Raw genomic sequence first — 26,923 nt, forward strand, 5'->3', positions numbered from 1 at the left:
GGAGGCGGGTGGTGGGGAAGGGCAAAGGAGAAGCAGGGGTCTGTGGGAAGGAGTTAAAAGGGCAGAAAAATCATATGGGGAGGAAAGAAGTAGCCAATAAAGCAGAAAAGGTGGCCTAGGGGATATCTATGAGGGGTCATCCCATGACCCATCCCATGGGTCTGATGGCCCCATTCTTTGATAATAAAAGGCACAGGATTTCTAGACCAGGCCCAGGATGGAGGATTCAGGGGAGAGGGGGGGAGGTAGATATATCTAACACCTGATTTTTCTTCTATCCCCACCTCTGAAGTTTAGATTTCTCACCCAAGACCTTAAAATCTATCTGAACAGCCTTGGTATCTCCTGGGCTCATGTCTGTTTGCTTTAGTGGGATGGTGGCCAAGTTGGTCATAGCCAAGGGCATAGAGTAAGTCTCAGTTCCAGTCAAGCCAAGCAAGAGACTCATCTTTAACCATCGTTAATGGTTGAAAAAATAACAAGATAGAGTCCTTTGGGTTGTCTCTTACCCACTCTTTACTTCATACCCTGGGAAAGAGATAAGGAGCTGGAATGACAAGAGAAAAGTGGGAGAGGCCGCCATCTTGGCTCTCCAAACTTTGATGCATGGTCTCACGGTGTCAGAATCATACGGAGGGTCCCACAGACTGAGAGACTGAGCCTGCCAGGCTGCAGAGATGTTACAGGGGTCAAGGGTATGGGAAGGAAGATTGGAATGGCCTCTCAGAGTGAGAAGGTCTTAGAACCTTAGTTCTAGAATCTGCTTGGGAGGGGGTTATGAGCCTCTTCTTCTGATTCAAAATTTTCAAGCAAAGGTATCTTCCAGAAAGGGGGGGCAGGTCTGTTGGAGAAAAGAGTTCTCGGAAAAACCAAGGTAATTTCTTACCTACTGGCAGAAAGGGGGTGGGAGGCCCGGAGTTGGAGATGAGACTGGAGAGGTTCTTGGACGAGGCCATGAAGGGGAGGCAGGGAGTCTTAGCACGGCCCAGCCAAAGCCTGGCTGGAGACAGTCACAGCGTTAACAAAAAGCCTCAGTTTCATGAGCTTCCTGAGGGTCTTCCAGAGTCTTCATGATCAGCCTGGGCAGAGGAAGAGCGAGTAGAGGCCAGAGGAATTTTAAAGAAAGAGAAATGTTACAAGCTCAGGTCTTTTAGTCTTTTAGAGACTAAAAGAGAAATGTCACAGAAAGAGAGGGCAGTGGCCACCCCAAACAGGACAGAGGTGGGGAAACTCCCAACCCCCCTCTTAGGACAGAGAGCCAGGCCCGGCTCAGGCTGCCGCCGTCCCATTCCGGCTCCCCACGATAAGGATTAGGTGGTATTAAGGTGGTGTGTGCAGGGTGTGTACAGCCGGTGATGGATGCCTGGTGTGGGGGAAGGCATGAGTCAGGCAGAAAAGACAGAGCCACATTAAGGACATCCAGTTGGTAGCATTATATGGGAACCCCCAGGTGGGCGGAAGTAGGGAAGAGCGGTGGGAGGTACCTGACTGCCCTGGGCTTTGCAGGCCAGGTCAAGAGGGGTGAGCTTTCTCCTGCTAGCAAGGGGAAGACGCTGACACGAGGCAGGAGGCGGACAGATTGGTGAGACGGCCAGTGTGTGCGGGGGTCTCCTCTACTGTCTCAGATGGCCGCTCTCCCTTTGTGCCCCGAGTTTTCCCCAACCAGCTTTCCACACCAGCGTTTGGCACAGAGAGGGTATTAAAAAGAAATTCCCGAATGCATTCATGGACAGCATGGTAGTTACAGGAATCCAAAGGAGTGGTGTCTAAGGAGTGTTAAATACGACACAACGTTTACAACCACCAGATAGAAAGCCAGTGACGAAAAAAGAAATTTTTTTCCATTATTTCTCTTAGGCAGAGAAATCTCTTTGAAATGAATATTTGGATAAGTCACTTATGGAGAGTGATGTAATTACTAAGCGATCGCCTAACTGCCTTTCATGGGAAGTGGGTCTAGTTAATCGTGTAACCCTGGCCCAGGGTTTTGGGGCAGGTTTCGGAGAAGAAGATGGGGCAAGGCTGCTGTGCTCTGTCTGAATGCAGGAAGGGCGACCACAGAAGTCGCACATTTCCAGAGAACAGGGAGCTAGAAAACACAGAGAGAAGAGATTTAGAGCAACGAATCATCAAAGTGGATCTTTAAGTGTTTTGCTGTGATGTCAGCGCCTCTACCCGTCTTCCTGCAAGAGCGTCTATAAATCCTATGGGGACACTGCTGCCATCGCGTGCAGCAACGAAAATGTTTTGAGTTCTGCTCCCAAGCTGGTGCAAGATAGAAATAGAGGCCACTCCCCCAAATGCTGGGGCCAGGGGACCAGGGAGACATGTGGCACCAGCAGACGGACCATGGAGTCACCCATACTGGTCATAGCTTACAGACTCCTGAAGACATTCCCTGGGAGGAGACAGGGTGATGGATATGAAACAGTGGTGGACACGGGTGTCCTTGGGGCCATGGCGGGTCAGGTCCAAAGACACGCTGACCGGGGGACTACCAACAACAGCACCGTTGGCATCCCCCATTCTCTCCGTCCGCATGGTGGTCTTTGAGTCTCACAACCCAGCAGGGACACCAAGAGGGCAGGAAACCAATGGGACAAAGACTCAAAAGGTTATTTTGTGGTGGCGTGGGGGGATAAATGGCAGTAGGCTTTCACACCAAGCGGCGCTCTGGGAATCCACTTCACCCTATATTTTCAGTGTACGTTCACTGAAAAAGAAAAACAGAGCTACATGAGAGCCGTTGGAACCCTCTCAGGAGGAGGGCTTCCCCTGCTCCCGCTGGTGGCTCTCCGGAGCCGGGTGCAGCCCGCTACACCAACGTTCTGTGATTAAAGCAATCCTGGCCAGTGCGGCTGTTCCGATTACACTCCTTCAAAACACACACACACACACACAACATTTTCAATAAAGCGAGGCCAAGCCCAGCATGCCTGAGTCATTACTGTAGTCCTCTTCTTCCAGGAAGATGAACGAATATGGAGTAGAGAGTTGAGAAATTTTGATCAAGCAATGTGTTTTAAAGGTTTTTATTTCCTTCCTCTTTCATTAAAATCACACTGCTGTGATCCTCTTCTATATAGAACGTAGCTATATACACGCACAGTGTGGGGCTTCTACCTACTGAGGACAATAGGACCCTCCCTGGGAACTCATATCGTCTCTAAGATCTGTTGGGGAAAAGCAACACATACAAAAATATAAATGAAAATGGCCCCAGATAGAACTATATAAAAACAAGTGCTTATTTCCATTGCTAGGGTAGTGGCTTTGAACTTGGGAGCACAAGAGAGATATACTTATTAGCTCCAAGAAGCAGAATGAGATCTGGGGGGGGTAAGTGATAAGAGGGAAGCCAATGGAGCCTACAAGCCCCCTCCAAATGGCTAGGCTGACAGGAACTGAACCCAGCACGTTAGTTCTGTCCCCAACACTTCCCCTCCCTTCAGTTCAGTGACCGGAAGGGAAGGGAGAGGGGAGGGAAAGGGGAGGCCAGCTGGGGAGAGAGAAAAAAAAGCAAAGAGCAGGGAGCAGAGCAAAAGGTCCCAGGTAACTTCGGTCGCAAGGATAGAAACCAAACGATACCAGCCTAAGAGAAAAGGAGTGGCAGACCACAAGGACAGAGGGGTTAGTCATGGAAATGCACTTGGGTGGGCCTAAGGCAAGTTCTGAAACAAGGACCCAGAAAATCTCCAGAAACCAGGCCTCTCCCAGTTTCTTCCCGCTTCTCACCCACTCTGCCTGCACCTTCTTCCTCTTCTTCTCCACTCCCCTCTCTCTGCGGCCCTGTGCCCTCCACCTCTCAGCCACACAGCTGGTCGTGAAGGCCCACGCTAGGTAATGATCCCACACCCCCAGCTCCTTGCGGAAGACAGCTGTCCACCTCTGAACCCCAGGGTGAGAATCTGGCCAGCCCATGGGCCCATCTCAGCCCAAGGCCAGCAGAAGGGGTCACGAGATGCACACGTGGGACAGAGCCCCACTGCAGAAGGGACAGATATCAAGGAGGGGTGGGCTTCTGGGCTAGCGGGGTCACCCAAAAGGTTAGATGACAGGATGCTCTGGAAAGGGGAATATGGAAAATGAGAAAAGAAGGCCAGAGCTGTCTCTTTATCTTCCTGTTCTGAGGAACCTTAGTCCCTCTCCCACCCTCAGTTTGAAAGGACAAAATACTACACGGAGAAATTTAGTCTAAACAGACACATGCTGGGGTATGTCTCATGGAGCCTTCCGGAATCCCTCCCTCCACATCTCTCTCACTTGATAGCTACCAAACAGGAGCGGCCTGTTGGACCCCTCTTCACTCCAGGGAGACCCTTCAAGAGAGTGAGTCGTGGCTGAAGGGTGTCTTCCTTGCAGAAACCTACCTTTCCGGCATTCTCTTCCCCATACACCCGCCATGTTTCCAACCCCACCCTGACACCCTCTGGCTGCCTTCCCCGACTCCATCTCCTCTCTGTCATACCTTCCTCTCTCCTGTTCTTTCGCAGATAGTTTCTTCACCAAAGAGGTGACCAGGATCTGACTGTCAAATCCACACTGCCATTCTAATAATACCTTAAAATTTCGCTATCATTTAGCTCACTCCTACACAAAGAGGTCAAGGGACACAGACAAGACCAAGGAATCAGGGTTCCGCCTTGCCTTCCTCACAGCCCCTAGGTCGGCGTGCGAGAAGCCCGTGGTCTTCCAGCTCAGAGGATCCTCCCAGCAACGCCTTGAACTCTGTCCACTTGTCTATCCAGTCAGCCATGCAACCACTACTTGCGTCTTCTAGACACCAGACAATGAGCTTGACTCTGACCGCGCCCATACGTAGGACAAACACAAGTTTGACCCTCAAGGACTTGCCAGGAACACAGCCACTGAAGAAGAAATGATTCCACACATGTAAGAAGGGTTGCAAAAGGGAAAAGGACGGTATGGGAAGAACTTATGAGAGTGAGTCAAGGAAGGCCCCTCCCTGGGGAGGTGACATTGAAGCACATTTGAAAGCTTATGTCTCAATCTGCCAGGGCTACCAGAACAAAGTACCACAGACTGGGGGGCTTCTGCATTTATTTTCTTCTATTTCTGGAGGCCAGAGTTTGGCAAGGTTGCTTTTTTGGGGGGCCTCTCTCTCGGGCTTGTAGATAACCACCATCTCCCTGTGTCTACACGTGGTCTTCCCCCTGTGCATGTCTGTGTCCTAATCACCTCTTCTTACAAGAACACCAATCACATCAGAGTAGGGCCCACCTAATGACCTCACCTTAACTTAATTACCTCTTTAAAGACCACGTCTCCAAAGACAGTCACATTCTGGAGGTTAGGGCTCCCAACTCAACCCCTGAGAGCCTATGACTTGCTAACCAAAGCACCTGATCCTGGAAAGAGTGCTCCAGAAAGAAAACATGGGCAGAAGAGCAAGTGTGATCACGAAGGATCCAGTAGGTACGGTGAAATGTCCTTGAGATTACAGAAGAGTTTGAAGCAGAAGAGTGGCGTGCCAAACTGGACGTAAGATCATTCTGGTGTCGTGGTGGAAAATGAGCTGGAGGGGTAAGGGTGGTGCCTCTGGCGGTCCGGGCGGCAGATGAGGGTGACTGGAGCAGAGGACAGCTTCGGGTCTGGGGAGCCGTGGGGATGTGAACGCACACTGAAACAGCAAGATGGGGCTGGAGACAGAGGCAGAGCAGAGCCCCGGGGAAGCACCAGGATTTTAGGACCTCAAAGAGACGTCAGGAAGAGCCAACCAGGTTGATGAGAGCAAGCAGAGCCAGGGGGCCAGTGGGAGCACTAGGGAGTGCTCAGCAGGGTAGAATGGCCAGAGCGGCAGGGACAGAGGCCGTGAGGGTCATCTATCTTGAGGCCATGGCTCACGGGGTGAGAACACTTGCAGGGAGTGTAGGGCTGAGAGCCCAGTTCCCACAGGCAGAGAAGGTGAGGGGACAGTCCTAGCACGTTGGGGCTGGGTGTGGGAGGAGAGGGATGGAGTCACACCGGGAAGGGTACGGACCCCAGTGGAATTCTTTTCATTAAAATTTTAGGTACTTGACATAGAGCGCGAGATTGGTTTCTGGAGTAGAATTCATCACTTACACACAACACCCAGTGCTCATCGGGACACATGCCCTCCCGAATGCCCATCCCCCAACACTTACATGATGTCAGAGAAGAGCCAGGACAGAAGGGACTTTGGATCCTGAGGAAGCCAGAGGGAACACTGGCTCTGGGAAAGAGAAGGTCCAACTCTCCCATTTTAACCCAAATGAAGGAGAAAAAGAGGAGCAGGGCCAGAGGGTAATCAAAGATGGAAGCCAGGGACACGGTGTACGCAAGGGAGCGCCCGCGGGAGAGGGCTCCTCTCCGGAGGTCAGGAATGTGGGTTGAACTGATGAATTAATGAAGAGTATAGTGATGGGTTTGGTGAGATACCTAAATCAGAGCCTGCTTTTTTTTTTCTTTCTAAATAAGGTTTGTCCCCAGATTGTCACCTGTAACCCATGGCCATTTGGGCTCTAGATCAGCAGACAGAACCATCCCATTAGCACATGGAAGTAGGCCATCAAGCTGCCCATAGGCAAGCCACATTTTTTCTCTGGAACATTTTGAATCGACTATAAAAGCTGGAGGAGTATGATTAGACCCCAAAGCTGTGAACCACAGAGCGTGCAGGAACCATGGCCCAGGCCTGGGTAATTTTAAGGGTCATTGTTATTAGCAAAAACAACAGGCAGTACTTCCTTTAAGTTTGGCTTCTCTCCTCCCTCCTTCTCCTCTCTCCCTACTCCTCCTTTCCTCTTCCCTCCCTGCCTCAGGACCCCCTCAAAACCACAGCAGGTGCTGGATCTGGCTGTGACAGGATACCCCCACGCTGTGGGCTCTGGGGTCCAGAATAAAACTGGACCATTGAGTTTCAAATGAAATCACCCCACAGGCCCTTTTTCTCCAGTTACTGGGCTCATTAAAACTCAGATAATGGAACATCTCCTCCCACTCATGGCCCATGAGAAGTGAAGGAGAGACACCAACCCCTGTACCACGTCACTAAAGAGAAACGGAGAGGAAAAGGTCACTGACTATAGTCCAGTTTTTAGTGTTTTGGAAGAACTTTCTCCTGACCATGAGAGATCTGGAGCATGAAGAAAGGATTTACCAGGATGTGGTGGTTATAAACAGAAGAGACATTCATTTGTGTGTCCTAGTGACTAAGCCAGAGTTCTGGAATTTATCATTCCAGAAGGTTCCATGGCTAATTTCCTTGGTAGGCAGGGGGCATGTGAGATCATTGGAGCCAGAAGAGGCTTTTTAGAAGCTGTGGGGGCTGCTTGCCAGGAAAAGGGAAGACAGCTCGGCACAGCCTGGTTTGCGTTGATCGGTCCCGCAGGAACTGCAGGGTCTGAGCGGGGACGCCTTCTCCCCCGTCAGGGAGGGATTTGACAGCGACCAGCTAACCGGGATATGGAAGTTTACCAAGATGCTCTGAGCACTCAGCCATGTGTGCAAACTGGCTCCCACGTGTCTGCAGCTGCTAGAAAGCAGGGACCATTCTGGGGCTGAAGTGTTTCCTGGCCAGGACTCTACTGTGACCTGTGCCAGGGGCCATAAGAAAATGGAATGCCCCTTACTGTCCACCCATCCGGGCCTGAGCCCCAGCCCCCCTCCACTCCTCATCACTTGCTTAGAAACTGGCTGACTTTAAGAAAGCGCATACAGCAGAGGAGATCGGTCCGGGGGTTCCAGGCACGAGAAAGCCAGGAGCAGTCCCTCACGGCGGGCTGGCCGGCAAGACTTCCCTTACAGAGCAACTGCGGACGGTTCTCCCCACCCAGGAGAAGTGCGGTCAAGTGCTTTACACATGTAACGTGGATTGTTTCCAATCGGTCCCATTAAAATCACTCACACGAAAACAAATGCAAAGAGACTCATGGTTCTGGGCCTTTCCGAGCCGTCAGGCTGGGATTATCTCCTGCCGGTGAGTGGTGTCCCCGGGGGGATCACGACCCCTCAAGCAAATTCCCCTTCAGTGCCCTGAGCAGCGCTGGCTGTCGTCTGAGGGGGAGGCGCCTCTTTGAGGTGTGAGCGATACAAGGACCCACCTAAGTCTCGTCCCCCCACCTTCCCATCCGTCATAAAACCTGCACAGGGAGGAATCCCGACAGCCTGCCATTTGAGGAAGGAGGATGTGTGGGGCGTGGGGTTCCAAGCGGGACAGGAAAGTGTCACAGCCCGTGGCCTCGGCTGGCCCAGTTACGTCACACCATGGGGGACCAGGAGAGAATCATCGCTGTGGCAACCAGAGGGACCACAGTTAGGGTTCACGAGGCCCCTGTGATCCCGAGAGCTCTCCTACCGAGGTGCCCCAGCAGATCTCCTCACCGCCCACCAGGCAGGGAAAGGGGGGTCACTGAGGAGACACCCCACAAAGACTTCCTGCTCCTGCACTCTGGCTCCCTGCTTGCCTTCTCCACGTCCCGTGGGTCCTGACACCGCCTTCTCCTAAGTCCCTGGGCCCCGTCACTCGTCGTAGGGGAAACTACTGATGGATGGTCATGTTCAAGACGGTAGGAGAAAACTACCATTGGCCGGGCAACCACTTTGCGTCAGGCACTCAGCTTTCCTCCACAGAGGACTTCGTTTCAGGCTCCAGTGAGCCCAGGGACATGGGCCCTGCTATCGTCCCATCTTACAGACGAGGCGACTGAGGTTCAGAGAAGAGCAGCGGTCCAAGCTCACGGCCGTATGTTTGACCCACCACCTGTCTCCCGCGCCTTCACTCCTTCCTTGTTCATTTCCACTCCCGGGAGCACTTGAGATCTGGCGGGGGCCACTCGGGAGGAGGCACCGGTGGGCCTGAAGCCTTGAGCACTACTTGCGATTCGGCACAGGGCTCCCAGATAGGAAGAAGACCTTGGGGACCCGCTCACACCCTCCCTTCTTGCCAGGCGATCACTGATGCCCCCCATCGCTAACTGGGCACTCCTCCTAACCTCCCACTTCATTCATTCTTGGGACTCCCACGGGCTCCTCTCCCAGGGTCCCAGGAGCTATGGAGGACTTGCCACCATTACCGTTTTGGTGGGTGATTTCCTAATCTTCTGGGAAACTGAGGGACCTTTAGACGGTGGTATGTGGGGGGAGGACTGTTAGGATGCCCTCCGGGAGAACGAGTGGCCAGACCTCCTGCCCCCAGGCCTCACTGGGTCAGTGGGAAGCAGCCGTCCCTATTTCCAGATGCCGAGCCCCCTGCCTGCAGGGGTCCAGGGACATTCCGGAGACTTGCTCCAGCCGAGTCGGGCTCGTCCTGCTGATTTACTCAAGTGTGGGCATTCGGATGCGGTCTTGCTCCCAGTGGGTGCGCCATCACTGAGCCAGACATGAGGATCGAGCTCTCCTGAGCTCCAGGCCCTCATACCCATGACGCCGCACAAGAGGTGCCCAGCCCGAGACAGTGGGCCCCGCTGTAGGTAATAGGCACCCCTGTGGGCCTGCTCACAGATTCAGGGGTGCTGGAGGATACAGAAGGGGGTGTGGCTGTGCTGCAGGAGAACATTGGACAGGTCATGAGGAGTTGAGGGAGTTCTGGTCCTGTCTCTGCCCATCACAGGCGTGTGACCTCTGTTTCCCACATGCACAAGGAGGAGGTTGGACTTGGACAGTGTCTTTGGGCCATGCTCTGAGGGGCCCCAGGATTCTGCCTCTGTGTACCACTGCCCAGAAGCCCCCATGAGCTGCAGCAGGCATGAGATTCAAGCCCTGAAGGGTGGCAAGGAGGGCGGGGGGGGGGGGGGGGGGAATGAATCAAACAGCCCCGCATTGCTCTCTGCTACACACGAGTTGCAAGAAGGGTTCTGTGTCCGGGATGCCCGAGCAGGACTGGGCCGGGTACTCTCCAGGTCCTTCTGACCCAGGGTTGGGGGTGCTGTGCCTGCGGGAGGGACCTGCTCTGCTCATTCTGCCCCCGCTGGCCTGCCATGGAGCCAAGGGAGCCAAATGGTCGACCTGGAGATAGGTGACCTGATACCACAGACCAAAACAATTCCAAGACTCCAAAGTGCATCCCGTTCAAGTCAGGAGATGGAGACGTGGCCGTGGAAGGTCCCACTCAGACATCACCCCCCACAGAGCCAGGTGGGACTCTCAGGGCTGTGACCCAGGTGGACCCACGCTGGGTGTGTGTTGCTCAGAACCACAGGCCCCTTGCTCTGCCCCTTTGTGAGCTGAACAGAACAAGCCTGCAGGAAGGCCCCGACACCACCTGACCCCAGCCACCCACGTCGGTCCCCGAGGTGTCTCAGGAAGGCCCCGACACCACCTGACCCCAGCCACCCATGTCGGTCCCCGAGGTGTCTCAGACCCCAGCAGTGGGGACAGGGACAGGAGCTCCGGAAGCAAGGCCCCTGGTTCTGCTCCGTGTCTCCACCTCGTGAGCCTGCTAGAGGCTCCTGTGCTCCTAGCAGCACAGGCCGCGGACGTCACTCTGGAAGCTGATTTGAAAAAGCAAACACAATGACAACAATATCCAATTGTGACTGCAGAGGGAGTTTAACAGGCAGAATGTAATTACTCAGCCTGGAACAGGTCCAAGACCTGTTTGCTCCCTGGGAGCCCACAAGGTCTCAGCAGCGCGGGCAGAAAGCGGCGCCCCAGGCCGCCCCGCCCTCAGAAATCTGCGCAGAGACTGGGATGTGGCTGGTCAAGGCTGCCTGTAATGGCAGCTTCTGAACTCCCGGAGAAGAGTGTGGGCACGAGGGGTACCTGGACCCTGAGCGTGACCTGAGGGGAAGTACCTTCAGGATCATTTTGGCCCTAGGTCCTCAATGCACTTGACTTCAGAGGGACAGAGGCAGCTGCTCACGGGGTCGTGGAAGGAGCTGAGGGTCTGGATTCTGGCTGAGTATCTCCTGGCCAGTGTCAGACCCCACGAAGGGCCAGGCTGCCCTTTCTTGTCCGGTCTCCTCCCTCTGCTTTCAGTTTATGGTCAATGCCTGCCTCGCTTCGCCTGCCAGGGGAACGAGGAGGCCAGTGGGCAGGTTTTAAATGCCTCCCGTGTGGAGTTGCTCTGGGGTCTCTCGTGGGCCCTGCCTCAGGGGGACGCATGGCAGTGGGGACACGGGACCGAACACAATCTACCAAAATGCAAGTGACTGTCATCCAGGCAAGTCTGGATGGGGAGCTGGGGAGCTAGGAACAGGGTATGATTGCCCGCAGGAGATGTCACAGCGGAGGTGTTCTCGGAGCTGGGACCGCAGCAGATCCTGAACAGCTGGGCTGGGAGCAGTTCTCAGCTCTCCCCGGGCAGAGAAGCTTGTGTGTAGTCAGGAGCCTGGGTCCTCCCCAGGCAGAGAAGCTTGTGTGTAGTCAGGAGCCTGGGTCCTCCCAGGCCCACTGCCAGGGGTACAATGTTGGGGGCTGGTTAAAGGCTTAGAACCAACCACGCCTCTCCCTCCCCATGGCACCCTGCACGCAGCTCTGGCTCATTCTCCCATCCCTTCGAAAACCTCCTTGCCATACACGCTGCTTCCTTGGGCAGAAGGCATCATCACCATCACCCACCGGAAGCACATTTTAAATATTTGCCAATGCAGAGAAGATCATTCCGTGCCCTCCCATCTCCTAAATTCAACGATTTCCAATGCATCGCCAGCCCCATTTTATCCCTAACTCCCCCGCCCACTTCCCCAAATCCCATCCTTAACATCATCTCATCTCATCTGTAAATACCTCAGAAGTTTTCTTGAAAAGATTAGAGCTTTTTAGCACAAGCCCACAAAACCATTGTCACTCCTTTTAGCAATGAAATCAATTTCTGATTATGATCAAATATCCAGTCAGCAAGGCCACGGTCTGCATTTTGCTGGTTGCATCGCCGAATGTCACTTAATACGTTTCTCTGTCCTTTGAATGTCCTACGAGTTCATATTTAGATCGAGAGACATAATCCAATTCAGGTACGACTGGTTTGGGCAAGAAACTCCCGAAGCGGGGATGGCCTTTCAGAAGGAGGCTTGGTACCCCCCTGGTTAGCTCTCGCGATACGGACAAGCCCTGGTGCCAGATCCATTCGTTCGCTCGACACACGGCGCTGCCCGAGGTCTCCAGCTCCTCCTCCACACATCTGCTAGTACGCTTCTACAAGGAGAAACTGCACAGGGCAAAAAAGGGAACGAACCCTCGAGACTGCCCCTTCTCATATGCGTTTCCCAAAGAATGAACGGCCTCCCTGACATCAAGACTTGGCCAATGAGTTTTCTCCTTGCAGCTTGTCATAAAGGCCTGGAGGGGAGCACATTCGATGTATTTTAATCCCTTGCAGTCAATCTCTTGTAGTTATTACCCTAATTGATGTTTGAACGGCCTCGTCCTCAGCCAGTAGGAACCACTTTGGCTCCCGCACCCACTGTGACAGTTTCCTCACTTGCCGGTGTGACAAGTTGCTCTGGGCTCATCTTGCACATCCATCTTACTTTCATTTATTTCAGTGGAAAGTCCCCTGACCCCAGCCTCCAATCTGTCTGTGTCTTCACTGCAGCCAGATGAATCTTTCCCTAAATTAACTTTAGCTCCGTTGCTCTTCTTGGGAGGCAGCGTGATGCCAGGAACAATCAGGAGCTTTGGAACCGGCGAAATGTGAGTTTGGAACTGGCCATGTCGGTTACATGTTGCACCAGCACAAGCTGGTGAGACCATCTCCCTGAGCCTCAGCCGCCTCGTCTGTAAAACTGAGAATAATCATGCTTTGCCTTGCAGGATTATGGTGAAGGCTAAACCAACACGAAGTCCCGGGCATAGAGTCCGCTGAGTAGGAAGGGCATGTCAATATCTATTCCTTTTCCTCTTGTTCTTTTCAAGGAACACCAATGGTGTCTAATGTCCACCCCACTGTGGAGACTTTTGAGCGCCTTGTCTGACCCACCCCATCTACCCAGCCTCGTTGTCATGGCTGTCCTCCCCAACCACCTGCCATTGCTCCTACCAGCCTGCTCTCACCAGACATTCGAATGCACTCCACCTTCATTTGCACGGGCTCCTTCACCTTAAATGTTGCATGTCCTTCCATTTCTTCAACTCCTACATAGCTGTGAAGACCCAGCTCAGATCCTTCTTCCAGACCTCATCTTCTTCCCGTCCCCTGAAAGCCTGTCTGCCCTCACAAGCCTGATTCGAGGTGGGAGGGGCTACCTCTGTTGTAAGCATCTCCATCCACCACCTATAGACTTGGACAGAATACGCTTCAAGAACTCTGCTTTCTGAAGCTAACTTGGTCTGCACACAGATCCCTGGGCCTGGGATCTATGTGTGTGACTGTGACCACAGTGACGTCACCAGGGGTGGGCTTGTGATGTGTACATGGGTATGCAACTGTTTGTGTAAATATATGCATGTGTACACATCATGTCTGTGTGTGCATGTGCACACGTGTGTCTGTGTGAGTACATGCACACTCCTGCACACCCGAGCCCCTCCGGAAGCCGGTGTCCTGGCCTGTCCTCTCTGACTCAGACTCACCCAGAGCCCCTGAGGCTCTGCCCCACCCTCAGACTTCAGCCAGGATGTGGGAGGACACCTGGACCCTGATCTTTATAGAGATCCAATGATGATCTCCTTGGGGTTCTCGTTTTTCTAAACCAGATGTGTCCCCCATCTGGAACATGGAGAAGAGCCACCGATGACTAGGGAAACTTCTCTGTCCAGATCACAGCTGGAACCAAGAACAAAGATGATCTCAGTGCAGAACTTTTCCATGGAAGAACCATCCCCCCGAGCAGTGATGAGTAAGGATACTTCACAAGACGGCCTCCATCCCTAAGCAAGATAATCTCATTGGCCGACTTGACAAACCACTCTGATGCACCACAAAGTCAGGGAGGCTCCTAGGACGTGGGACGCCCCCTCCCTCCCTGGACCCTAGCATCTGTCTCGGGATGGCGCCCACAGGCAGATCCTAATCCCTGCTGTGTAGGGAGGGGAGAGAGCTGCAGGGAGCTGGGAAAATCCTGTCTGGGCTTTCTGCTCCTTCCCTCAAAAGGCATCACCCAGATAAAAGGGATCTAGCCAAAGCAGGATTCAAAGCTCAGCATAAAAAAGCAAGAGCTATGCAAGCAGTAAAAGTAGAATTTCCCTGGAAGATTGGAGAGAGGGGGAGCTCTGGAATGAAGTCGGGTTGGGCAGCGCCCCAATAAAAAGATGGCCTCCAGAAGGACTGGCCGGGGCCCCCTTAGCACAGAACAGCCACATTTTAAGTAACTGCCCATCGGCTCTGCAACGGGTCCACCTTTGCTGTCCCAAGCTATCAGGAAGACACCCGGACTGATGTGCCCCAGGGGACAAAGGAAGCAGGCAGATCCCCGGGCTGGTAACTCTGTGCAGGAGGCCTTGGAAAAGCCAGCCGCAGCAGGGCCATTTCTGGAGCCGAAGTGAGACAACCCCAATCATTCTAGAAGAAAGTGGCCTTTGTAGTGAGCGGGGATGGGGAGTGTAAATGAGGTCTCAGGTTGTTTTATGGGGTGTTAAAGGAATGGTGCCATCCTCCCCGCCCCCCAGCTCTGGCGGAGTGAGTGAGGACGTCTTGGTGGCAGCAGACCGTTCAGCTGGCAGGTGTTCATTGATTAACGGAAGCCGCGAGGGGGTAAAGCCTCTTCGGAACTGGCTGTTGTGTGCCCCCCTCTCTGATCCCAACCCACTTCCAGGGCTTTGTGGGGGTTGCAAGCAGGAGGAGGAGGTTCCCAGCGAGGGACGCGGCTCGGCTAATCACCACGTGCCATCACATAATAACATTTAATAGCAGCACACAAAGCACCAGGTTGCACTTGAACATCAAACATCGGCTTGAAAATGCAGCCCCCTTTCCTCCACGGGCTTGTCAGAGGAGCAGCATCTGGGGGCGTGACGATGCGGCCCTGCCCCAGCTGCCAGTGCGTCCCCCCCCCAAGAGTCCCCGTCCCCAGCCCTGTGTGCCACACAGAGCAGGGAGGTTTGCCCACGCCCACCCTCCTGGGGGGGGGGGTGCTGATAGAGGCCAAGGCCGGGGCACACGCCTTTCCAAAATCCTGCGGCTGCTTTCCGTTTCTAACATATAAATAGAACGTGCTTTTGTGCGTCTTTCTGGAGCAGGTCCTGTGTGCAGGCTCTCTCCTCCCACCGCTCACCCCACGTAGGCTGCTGGACCAGAGCGACTTAAAAGAGGCAGCGTGCCCTGGGCCAGGCCTCCCAGAGGCTCTGCGGGTGGGACTCAGAGCCCCTCTCCCTGCTGCAAGCTCAGGGCAGGATAGGGTCCTCCCACCAGGGTGCCGGGACACTCTATTGTCAGCTTGCTTGCTTGATTCAATTGCCTTTAAATGAGCCGAAGGCCAGGACCCCCCATGGCTTGCTTTGCACTTTTCCCCACCGGAACAGAGCTCACAGTCAGGGTGCCCGCTCCCTGCTTCCCCCCGGGGCAGGCTCCCTGAGCCCCAGAAAGAGCCAGGCACCCTTTCTCTTCTTCGGCAGCTCTCTCTTCCACCTCACTTTGCTCTTTATTTTTTTTAAGCCTGATCTCCCCCATATTTTGCAAGCTCTGTTAGAGGAATGAGTTTCACAAAACTTTCCATAAGCATCACTGTCATAGCGCGTTTTATCTTCCTTATAGCTGTCCCTTTCCTTTTCACTCAGTGTCCACTGGGTGCAAACCCTGGGTCAGGGCTCTGGGGATCCACATTTAGCAAAGTAGATGGCGGGACCCTGCAATGACCTTCATGGGCTCTTCCTCCAAAAATTCAGATAAAAAATTATATTTTACAACTGCGTTGGTACAAAGATGAGTACATTAATAACGTATATGACAACTTTTTCAACGTATAAATTCATTTGTTTCTTCTGATTTTATTTTTTTAAGACTTTATTTATTTGTCAGAGAGAGAGAGAGAGAGAGCACAAGCAGGGGAGCAGCAGGCAGAGAGGGAAGCACGCTCCCCACTGAGCAGGGAGCCCGATGCGGGACTCCATCCCAGGACCCTAGGATCATGACTTGAGCTGAAGGCAGACACTTAACTAACTATCAACACAGGTGTCCTGTGTTTCTTCTGATTTTAAAAGAAATGAAAATTAGGGTCGCCTGGGTGTCTCAGTTGGCTTAAATGTCTGCCTTCAGCTCAGGTCATGATCCCAGGGTCCTGGGATCGAGCCCCACATTGGGCTCCTTGCTCAGCAGGGAGCCTGTCTCTCCCTCTCTCTGCTCATGCATGCTCTTTCTCAAATAAATAAATAAAATCTTCGAAAAGAGAAATAAAAATTTTGTTAAAATATACGAAACCTAAAATTCACCATTTTAGCTATGTCGAAGTTCCGTGGCACTAACTACATTTACATTATCGTGGCCACCTTCCGCACCACCCATCTCCAGAACTTTTTCATCTTCCCAAACTGAAACTCCGCCCCATTGAACACTAACTCCCCACCTCCCTGCTCCCCAAGCCCCGGGCAGCCACTGTTCTTCCTGTCTCTGTGAACATGACGACAATCGGTAGCGCGTGTGAATCGGATTACACCACATTTGTCCTTCTGTGCCTGGCTGACTTCTCTTAGCCTACTGTCCCCAGCATCCATCCGTGCGCTGGCAGGTGACAGGGTCCCATTCTTCCTTAAGGCTGAACGATATCCCATTGTGCGGACGAATCACACTTTGTTTCTCCATGGGACTCTGCCTCTTTGGTCCCCTGCTATGCTATGGGACCTGGAACCTTGCTAGCACATGGGGGGTGTGCAAATAAGTGTTGCAAGAATGGCTTACATGAAATTATCCATGGAAAGCACTACTTCGGGGCACACAGCAAGCCTTCCAAAAGCACGAGCCATTGCTGGGACCAGCCACCATCATTCTACACTTGTGTGTATAAACAGAAAGCACGCAGGAGAGCGGTCTGGGTACCACCAGGAAGCAGGTGACCTCCTTGCTGCCACCCCCAGCAGAACAAAGCAAGAGAAGCCACAGAGTTGATCACCACTGGTGCCTTTGAGCTTGGAAGTTATAACCTGACGATCAACCAGCTTCTGCCTGAGGACGTGCCACCTGGAACCAGGCCCTCCCAGCTTGGTGACTTTTCCCAGGGTCCCTTTGTGGCGGGAGCCCCAGCTATGAGCTACCCTCCATCATTCTCCGTCTGTCTCAGGGACAAATTACTCCTTCCAAGCGGGCCCAGCGCAGCCCAGCACTGTCAGCAGCCTGTGAGCAACAGCCTGGGACGCGGCGGGAGGCGGCAAGTGACGGCGTCGGCCACCCCCCTGCACACTCAGCGGCACCTCTGGGGTTTTAAATAGGTCATCTCTCCTTAGACGAGAGAGCACCCTCTCCACTGCCTCTTGGAACAGATTCCAGGAGATTCGGGTTGCTTGCCCTGCAGATGGTTAGCCGACAGCCCCCGGCCGTCCTTCTCATCCCATTTTCAGTGCATGGACCCGGGCCCCAAGTCGGTGCCACAGCCGAAGGCCTCTGCTCCAACAGAGGGATGCCGCAGTCCGTTGAGATCCTATTTAGGAGGCTAGCACAGGAAAGGTTGTTATGCCTTCCCACAGAACATTCCAGAACCTTTAACCCGCCACTGGAGCCTTGCGGCCCAGAGTTTGATGGGGGCTGCTCTATCTTTTCCCGTCAGATTTAGACAGCTCAGCACGGCGTCCTTTTGACATGAAGTAATCATTGTCAGAGAGGGTCAGGGCTTCGCCAGCTGAGAAAACAGCAGAGTGACCCTTGAAAGGAAAGCAGGTCCTGCCGAATCAGGACACAGCCCATTAGCGGGTCAGGGGACCTTCCCTGCTGACATTTGCGTTGACGCTGCCTCATCAAGAAATCTGACGTGGGGGCCATCCTCTGGGTAGTCACCTTGACGGGGGGCACGCGGGAGCTCGCCTTCAGAGCGGCACCCGGCAGATGGCTTTAAATGCCACGGCGGAAACACAATAGAAGGCATTTCACGGTTACTCCTGCCTTAATACCAAGGAATAAATAACCGTAGAAATGGTGGCGAGATCCATACAGATGGATGCCCCCACCCAGAATTTCAGCCCAGGAGGCGAGAGCTGCGGCGGTGACATCACCGAGCCCTCCAGTATCAGTCCATGCTTATCCATGTACATACACCTATGTGTGCACACGTATTACATCTGCGTGCATGTATGCATGTGTGTGTGCGCGCGCCCGCATGTGTCGTGTTATGTGTGTGCACATGTGTACAGATGTGTGTATATGTATATACATGCAGGGCTATTTTCATGAGCAAATGCTTTGTAACAGAAGCCAGTCACCAGTATAAGAAAAGATGTTGTGAGATCAAACGCATTTTAACATTTAAAGCTTTAAAACTGAGTGTAGGCGTTTTTCCTGTTTTTCAGCTGCAGCATTTTCCAAACTGTGTTCTGCCAAACACACACATGAATTAAAACAAAAGCCGACACACGCTGCAAGCCACGGAGAGATTCCCAGAGCGCACAGGGACTGAGGAGCAGGGCAGCAAGGAACCCCTTTAAACACGGTCTAACCAGCACTGTCGACCACGGGCTGCTCTTTCTCCCACGAGAACGCGGATGCACACTGATCTACATAACAAGGAGAATCCTGCCTTCTCACACCCTCCCTGAAGCCAGCGTACAAAGTCTCTCTGGTCCTTCTGGGTCTGAGGAAAGGCCAGTCCAGGATCACAGGGGACTTCTGAGAGCAGGAAAGACAGGGAAAGTGCCCGTAGGTCTTTGATGGTTGCAACTGGATGCAGCTCAGTAGTAATTTCCCTGCACCTTCTTCCCAACTCCTTCTGGGTGAGGGATGAGGCAGTTGACAGAAAACAAATTAAAACCCTCTGTTCTCCATTATGCGAGGTGGCCGTCCCTGGCCCACCTGCTTCTCACGTTAGCATTCTAACCAGATGACGGGAAGGGGTCGGAGGGGGCTTGATAAGCAGTGGGAGGAAGGAAGAGAAGTCCAGGAATCTTTTCCTGTGAAATGAAGAGCTTTTCTCTTTTTCTTCCTCTGTTTCATAAATTTAGGGTTCCATCGTACTATCCACTTTTGTAATTTGCTTTTTTTCACTTAATGTATCAGGAAGATTTTTTTCAAGGAATCAAATAGTCTTCTAAAAGATGATTTTGAATTTCTTCATATAATTTTAACTGGTAGATAAACACCACAATCTTTACCCATGTGCCAGCTGTCGATGTATTTCCTGGTGGGGCCAGATTCAGCCTCAGAACCTGCGCGGTGACAAGGGGCGGCCCTCCAGCGTTTCTCCTTTGTCGTGAGTGCGATGCTAAGTGTCGCCATAGAGGCCGGGAGGGGGACGTCGCGGGAAGACATCAGCCACTCTTCCATCACTGCTTGATAATTCGTCATATTCAACTTCCCTTGCCCCATTATTGTGTGTTTTCCATCTCCTCATTGGACCCAGACTGAGACACCTGGCAAGGACCAAGCTTTAAGCATGATTTCTGCAGCTTTTTAATTTGAAGTTGGGCACCAGGAAAGGATAGTGTGAAGGACATATTTATTCAAACAGCAGATGTTTACTGAGCAGATCTACTACGACAGCTGGGCCCCAGAGATGGGCTGTCAGAGAACAGTAACGTTTACTAAACCCCTGGTATGAGCGCTAACTCCTTAATTGTCACAACAGCCCCGTGAGCAGGCACCAGTACCAGGCCCAGGTGGCAAGGCGAGCACCCCGGCACACGTGGCTCAGGTCGCCGCTCGAGGGCCCAGTCAGTGGGAGACGGGCCCCCGTGGAATTCACACGTGGCCGTGCGTCTCTGCCCACGGCTCCTGCTGCCCCACGAAGACGGGACAAGTGTGATGGTGGAGGCCTCCTTCACCCGAGGACCTCCAGCCCCAGGACTGGAGAAAAGAGAGGATTCAGAGCAGAGAAAATGAAAGTCTCAGAGAATTTAGAAACAGAGCTCATGAGGAAAATCGAGAGGATCGTGAGCCTAGAAGTTTCCGTGGCCATGGCCGTTGATTCTCCCCAGAGGGGTGGAGGCTCTCCCTGAAGAGAGGCAGAAAGAGAGGCTGAGGCAGCCCAAGCATGTGGGACAGGGATCCCGCATCCGCGATTCCTGAGGTCACCTTGATTTTGTATTTTTCTACCCTTTTCAATGAATGACCTCATAGAACTTAGTGTTTGTACTTTCGTGTGACTCTTTATGTAAAAATCTTCGCAACGCGGGCACAATGCAGTCCTCGTTCTGGATTTGGGAGCAGCTCACCGTCTGCTGCCTCCCAGGGGCACGGCAGTTTTTCTGAGACTAGGCCAGTTACTCGCAGACAAGAGACGAACCCTCCCATGGCCCGTTTCACCGCTTGGAGAGAGTAAGCCTGGGCCTGAGGAAGGAGAGAGGAAACCCTCACGGCAATGAGGCAGGAATAGAGCGCAGGAGGGTCTGGGGGGATGAAGGCGAGACCAGAGCCTGGAACCCCCATGTCCCCACGGACTCCGCCCTGGGGTCATGTCCACATGCGGGACCCTCACAAACCTCCCTGAGCAGTGGGTGGGAGCCCGGACGCCCCCCACTGACGGGCAGACGGAAGCCCTCGCTCCCTTACCAAGATGGGACGGAGCCCAACAAGGCAGGGACTCAACGGAGAACAGAGCGTAGCTGTTGGCTAAGGCTGCCATAAGGAGCTCTGGGACTGAAGCAGGTCCACAGGACAACCTACTGTGTCCCAGTTCTAGAAGGCAAAGGCCAAGATCAAGGGCCGGCTCCTTCTGAGAGCAGCGAGCGAAGCCCTTCCCAGGCCTCTCCTCTCCGACAGCCTCTGCTGCTGGGCTGGTGATCCGCCGTGCTCCTTGGCTTTTCGAGGCCCCCACCGGCATGGTCCCGTCAACTGGCCATCTGGAAGAGAGGACACCACCCGACTCACACCCCTCCCCTTGGTGTGAGTTAAACCGGGAGCTGTGTGACGAGATGCTGAGCGGCGGCAGAAAATGTCCATCCTGGGCAGCACAGATTTAAGGAAAAACACCCCGGGGCGAGCTCTAATTCCAAGGGCAGGCTAGGTGTGGCAGAAAGGTTTATTGTACCCCAGGATCTATTTGGCCCTTTGTCCTTTTAATAGCAGAACCCCTCCCCTTAATGTGGCTGGACAAATGGCCTCTCATTTAGAAGTGACATTTCCCGGGCTCTTGTGCATGTGCGTGTGACTGTACGGCTACATTTTGACCAGTGGACTGTGGACAGAATGGTTTGTGCAAGTTACAGGTTATTTTCACAGGGAAATTCTTTGCACTCCGCTTCCTCCTCTTCTGCCGATGTCTGGGCTGGAACGCAGATGGGATGGAATGAGTCAAGTTCAACCCTGAGGTCAGACAGTGCTAGCAACCAGGCGGCAGGCAGAGAGAAAGTCACCGTGCAGGCCAGAGAGCTGCTGATCTGTGAGATTAGACGGCAAGATACTTGGCAAATCAGCTGCCTCCGATAACTCAGAAGGTGGACCAGGTACCTCAGGAGCCTGCAGTTCTAGGAAAAGTAACTTTTCAAATGGGTGGGACTGTTCCTTGCTTCATTTAGCAAGGCGCTATACGGAGAGACATTAAGTTGAGTATGTTTGCAAGCAAAGAGGGAGAGGGACAGCTCCGCTAAGGGGACAGCTCCGCTAAGCAAAGGCCACTCTGCCTGTGGCCTGCAATCCAGATTGACTGGAAAAGCCAGCTGCCTCTGTACCCCACAGCACTATCTCCCGAGGCAAGCTTAGAGCTCTTCTCAAAGACGTCTTCTGGAAGCTTCTCAAGCCAGCTCACAGGATCCAGTCTGGAAGCACCAGTCAGAGGAAGGGCGTTGCTTTCCACTCAGACTTACTGTTCCAGATGCCCCCAAGAAACCTATGTGAAAAGGAACAAGAGGGGGTTGGCGGGGGGTCTGCTTCTCCCTCTGCCCCTCCTCCCACTCGTTCTCTCAATCTCTCTCTCTTTCTCAAATAAATAAATAAAATCTTAAAAATAAAATACACAAGTTCATGTGAAAACTTCCAATTCAAATTCAGGATTATGGGGTTTTTATTTACATCACTAAGTGTGCCTGTGCCCTTCCTTCTGGAGCAAATTGTCCTGTCTCCTTCAGTGGCACCCACAAAGATCTCGGCGTCTCCACTCCATGGCGTACACACTAAAGTCTCAGAATAAAAATGCCCAGTACTACCACAGACAATAGAGTCCATGAATATAGTTTTTAAAAAACGTTTTACAGTTCTTTGGTTCTCAGAATGCAGCCCAACATGGGATGTAGAGTTAACTCCTATTGAACTAGTTCCTCTCTAACGCCACCGGTTCAAAACCCAGTGCAGCTCCCTTGTTTCGCTTTGCCTTCTTCTTAATAAAATTAGTTTCATAAATGAAATCTCAGTTCATGTTATGTAAAATATCTACATGATTCCAAAGTCAAATGAACCAAGCAAGGTGAATTTAGTAGACTGCCCGTAACACCGGGGGGCCCTGGGACAAGGTAATAGAGGTCCCTATCGCATAGGTAGTTCAAGTTATAAAGCAAGTTGCCAAATTCTTAAACGGAGTACATCCTCTTCTCCTACTTAGACAGTGTTTCTTTCCACGGACAGGAAGACCGATTCCCCACTCAGAATCCTTGGTTCAGAGTTCGGCGCTGGAACAGGTGGCCTGGGGAGAGCCTGCCCCAACTTTCCCCCGACTCTTCCCATCTCTCATGCCCTCCATCCCACATGAGGACTTGCACACACACACCTGTGGGTGTGTCAGGCCCGGGCCTGCCCTCAGGTGGCAAGGTGTGTGTCCCTGAGGTGCTGTTTGCCCATGGGTGGAGGGACCTGGGATGGGCCCTCCGAGTGGGCTTGGAGCCACGGAGGTAGGAAATTTGAGTTCCAGGACCTAGAAGGGAAGGTGTCAACTCCACTGCTCCTGTGCCCTGCAGACCCCTTACCTCAGGGGACCGGTGGGACAGATGGCAAGAGACAGGCCAGAGCAGGGGTGCCCTCATCCAGACCCAGGGGCAGCCCTACCCGAGGAACCCAGCTTTTCTCCCTGCCCCCTGCACTTCTGCAGTCTGGACTTTATCATTACTTTTTATAAATATAAGCAAATTTCATGCCCACACATACTTCTCTCCATAGACACAGATACATGCATGTGTGTACATGTAACCACACACGTTGGCACACAGACCTTCTGCTCCAGGGTCAGGGCGGGAGGCACGGGGCGGGAAGCGTGCGGTTACACACCTGAACCCGCCCAGGAGGGACAGCGGCGACCCGGCTTCCGAGCACTCTACAGCGAGTCCATCAAAGAAGCCAATGGGCCTGAACAAGAACCAGTAGAAAACAGAGCCTTCTGGACAGACCCAAAGAAGGCAAATTGGACATAAGAGGAAAAGATCCAATTAGGTTCCTGACATAAAAGCACCACGACCTTGAGCCAAACCGTGGGCAGGACCCACTTCTCTTCCCTTCACAAATGCCTCAGTGTTGATTTTTGCCCCTTTTGCCCTTGCAGGGAGTGGGAAGTAAGCCCCCCTCGCGGCCCCAGCCGGAGGAAGCCCGCCTCTGGCTCCCTCAGCTCCATCTCCCCTCTCCCCCGCCAGGTCAGTGCCGGGCTTCCCCCGCCACAAGTGGCCAGTTTGCTCCTGAAGGGACCATTTCCGCGGCTGCCCAGGAACGAGGTTTGCACCTGTCCTGCTGAAGAGTACGGAGCCGCCAGTCAGCATCTAGTCACATGAGGGGGGTGACATCAGGAAAACAGAAATCAGAATCCCAGGTGCAAGTTGGCTTTCGTGTCTTTTCCATCACTAAAAAGGAGATGCATCCGGTCCATACCACCCCCGAGGGGCCACAGTGGTTTGCTGTGGACCCTCCCGTGAGCCTCCTGGCTGCTCTGTGGCCTGGCGGGCCCCGGAGAAAGCACCCCTCCATCCAGAAAAGCGGAGAGATGACAAAGCCTAGGAGCCAGTGAAAGTTGTTCTTTACCCCCAGACACCCCCAGAGCGCATATACTGTTTTAAACTTACCATAGGTTTTATTTATAAGAACAACGTGATGTCATTAAAAACTCTAGCTCTCATAAACCACTGCCTAACTTTGTCTTGGGTTGAAAAATCTTTCTGAATTAGAAATATCAGCAACAGTGGCCTGTCCCAGGTCTCTCTCCAGTGGCCTCCAGGGAAAGAAGCCTCCATTGTTGCCTCCCTGGGTAAGAATCAGTCAGAGCTTTGCCGGAGGCTGTCCGCAGTGGGCTCTGATCCCCTGGCCTTGGTCTGCTCCCCCTGCGTGTAATTAGAGAAGAAATCTATAGGGAAGCGTGCCAATACCCTCTTCACTGTCTGCCCCGTCGCCACCCCAAGGGGATAGGAAGTTCACGTTGGTTACCATGGGCAACCCCACTGGTCCCTGGGCTCGCTAACGAACCCCTCCTGGGACTGAAAAGCTTTCCTTTGTTAATGAAGGACTTCCCTCCCTTATACCTTCAACTTCCTCCTGAAGCCTCAGACTGATCTGCTTTATTTCCTTCCTAAATACTCACACATCCTGAGCAGAACAGCTGGTAAGTAGAGGGGATCCGGCAGTTTCCGCTAAACTGGCAACGGAGGTCAAACCGCCGGGCCGCTCGGTGTCACCCGCAGAAACGACATCGTCTACAGAACACAGCCGGTGTGGAGACTTTGCTGTACACTGATCTCAATCTAAAACATTCTGCCTGGAGATGCGACTCTCAAAAACAAGCCCAGACAAAGCCGCCTTTCGGTTGCCCCCCCCCCAACTTTCCTCCTCACCCCTTCCTTCCTCGGTGTCCGCGGTGGCCACGCGCCCGGCGCCAGATCCGAAACCACGACAATCCTGTTCCTCAGTGCTCCAGCTTCTCTCGCAGCTGTGGGTGGCCCCGTGACCCACTTCTAGCCAAAGAGTTGAGAACGAAAGTAGGTTGAGAACGTTTTTGGGAAAACTTCTACTTTTCCTGTTAAAGGGACAGACTCGGCGGGTTCTACTCTTTACGTCCCTTCCTTCTGCCTTGAACGCAAACATGATGTCTGGGGCTGTAGCATCGATCTTGCAACCACGAGGCAAAGAAAGACCTTGGGTGGGGCGCCTGAGTGGCTCAGTGGGTTAAAGCCTCTGCCTTCAGCTCGGGTCATGATCCTGGGGTCCTGGGATCGAGTCCCACATCTGGCTCTCTGCTCAGCGGGGAGCCTGCTTCCTCCTCTCTCTCTCTCTCTCTCTCTCTCTCTCTCTCTGCCTGCCTCTCTGTCCTCTTGTGATCTCTGTCAAATGAATAAATAAAATCTTTAAAAAAAAAAAAAAAAAAGACCTTGGGTAAGCATTGCAGATTAGCAGGGCTCGTGGCAGCCGACCCCCACCTCTGAACCTCCGGTTATGAGGGAACAATAAACCTGTATGTGCTCAGGCCACTGACGGCAGCTTTCTGTTGCTCGACAAGTTCTGAACGAGACACAGCACGCTTGGCGTTCTCCCATTAACCCTGCTTTCTGAAGGCATCTGAGGCAGAAGGAGCAGAATCTGCACCCTCCTCCACTCTCCACCACCTCCCCTTTGTAGGACAAATTCAAGGAAAGTCAGGTTGGGTGGATGGGGCTGTGAAATGTTCCAATCTGATCCAGGGATTTGGATCCTAAACAGCCTTCTCTGTACCTATCTCCCTGCGGCTCTGCTTCTCTGCACACCACAGCGTAGCGAGAGCCCGCGTTGGAAGCCCAGATAGGACCTCGTCACTTCTCGGTTCACAGTCCCTCAGTGACCCCTGCAGCTCTGATGGTCATGCTCTGAGTGTGTGTCCCCTGAACGCATATCTGAAATCTAATGACCGGTGTGATGGTATGAGGAGACGGGAGTTTTGGAGGGGGGCTTCGCGCCCTGATAAAAGAGATGCAGCTAGGAAGCCTATGACCTTGAAGAGGACCCTCCCCCAACCATGCCAGCTCCTTAACCTTTGACTCCCAGTCCCCACACCTGGGAGAAATACATGTCTATTCTTCGAAAGCCACCCAGTCTGTGGTGTTTTGTTAGAGCAGCCCAAACAGACTAAGTCACCAATTAAGACCAAAGACTGATATATTGTGGGGTTTTTTGGTCAAGACTCTAGACTTAGAGTTATGAAAACCCATTTTCACCATGAAAAACGGTTTGGTGAGTTCCTCAAAAAGTTAAACATGGAGTTTCCACATGAACCAAGAATTCTGCTCCTAGGCATATACCCAAGAGAATTAACAATGTGTTCTCAGATAAATACATCTGTACAGATGTTCACGGCGGCGTTATTCACAATAGCCAAATGGGAGAAACAACCCAACCGTCTGTCACACTGACAACAATGTGGGTAAGCCTTGAACACATCAAGTTTTCAAGAGGGAAGTATTCAAGAGACACAAAGGTCACGTGTTGTATGGCTGCATTCATACGAAGCACCCAGAATCGGCAAACCCATAGAGACAGAAGGTGGGCTGGGGGTTGTGAGGGGCTGGGGGGGGTGCATGAGGAGTGGCTGCTCCACGGCTCTGAGGTCTCCTTTTGAGGTGACAGCACGTTCCGGAACGAGACACAGGTGGCAGTTGTACACCATGGTGAATGAGCTAAATGCCAAGGGTTGTTCACTTGGAAATCATTAATTTCATGGTCTGTGAATTTCACCCCAACTTAAAAAAGGACTGAAAGGTGAGGAAGGAAGGAAAGGAGGGAGGGAGGGAGGAAGGGAGTGCAGGGGAGAGGAGGGGAGGAGGGAGGAAAGAGGGAAGGACAGAAGGAGAGAGGAAGGAAGGAATTTACTGGCTCATAGAACTAAGTGTGCCGTTGAAGGGGGGCTGTCCTGAATGAGGGACAGAAACAGAACGAGAGGGGAGGGCTTTCCTTCCCCCATGCCACGGCGCCTGGGACGGCTGCACTCCACCTCAGCCGCCACGAGACGCTGGCCTTCCCCCCAGCAGAAAGACTAGGTCCTTCCTGGGTCACCCC

Source organism: Enhydra lutris, unplaced genomic scaffold (genome assembly GCF_002288905.1).
Source record: "Enhydra lutris kenyoni isolate GAN:26980312 unplaced genomic scaffold, ASM228890v2 scaffoldscaffold61, whole genome shotgun sequence".
In the NCBI taxonomy this organism is placed as follows: Eukaryota; Metazoa; Chordata; class Mammalia; order Carnivora; family Mustelidae; genus Enhydra; species Enhydra lutris.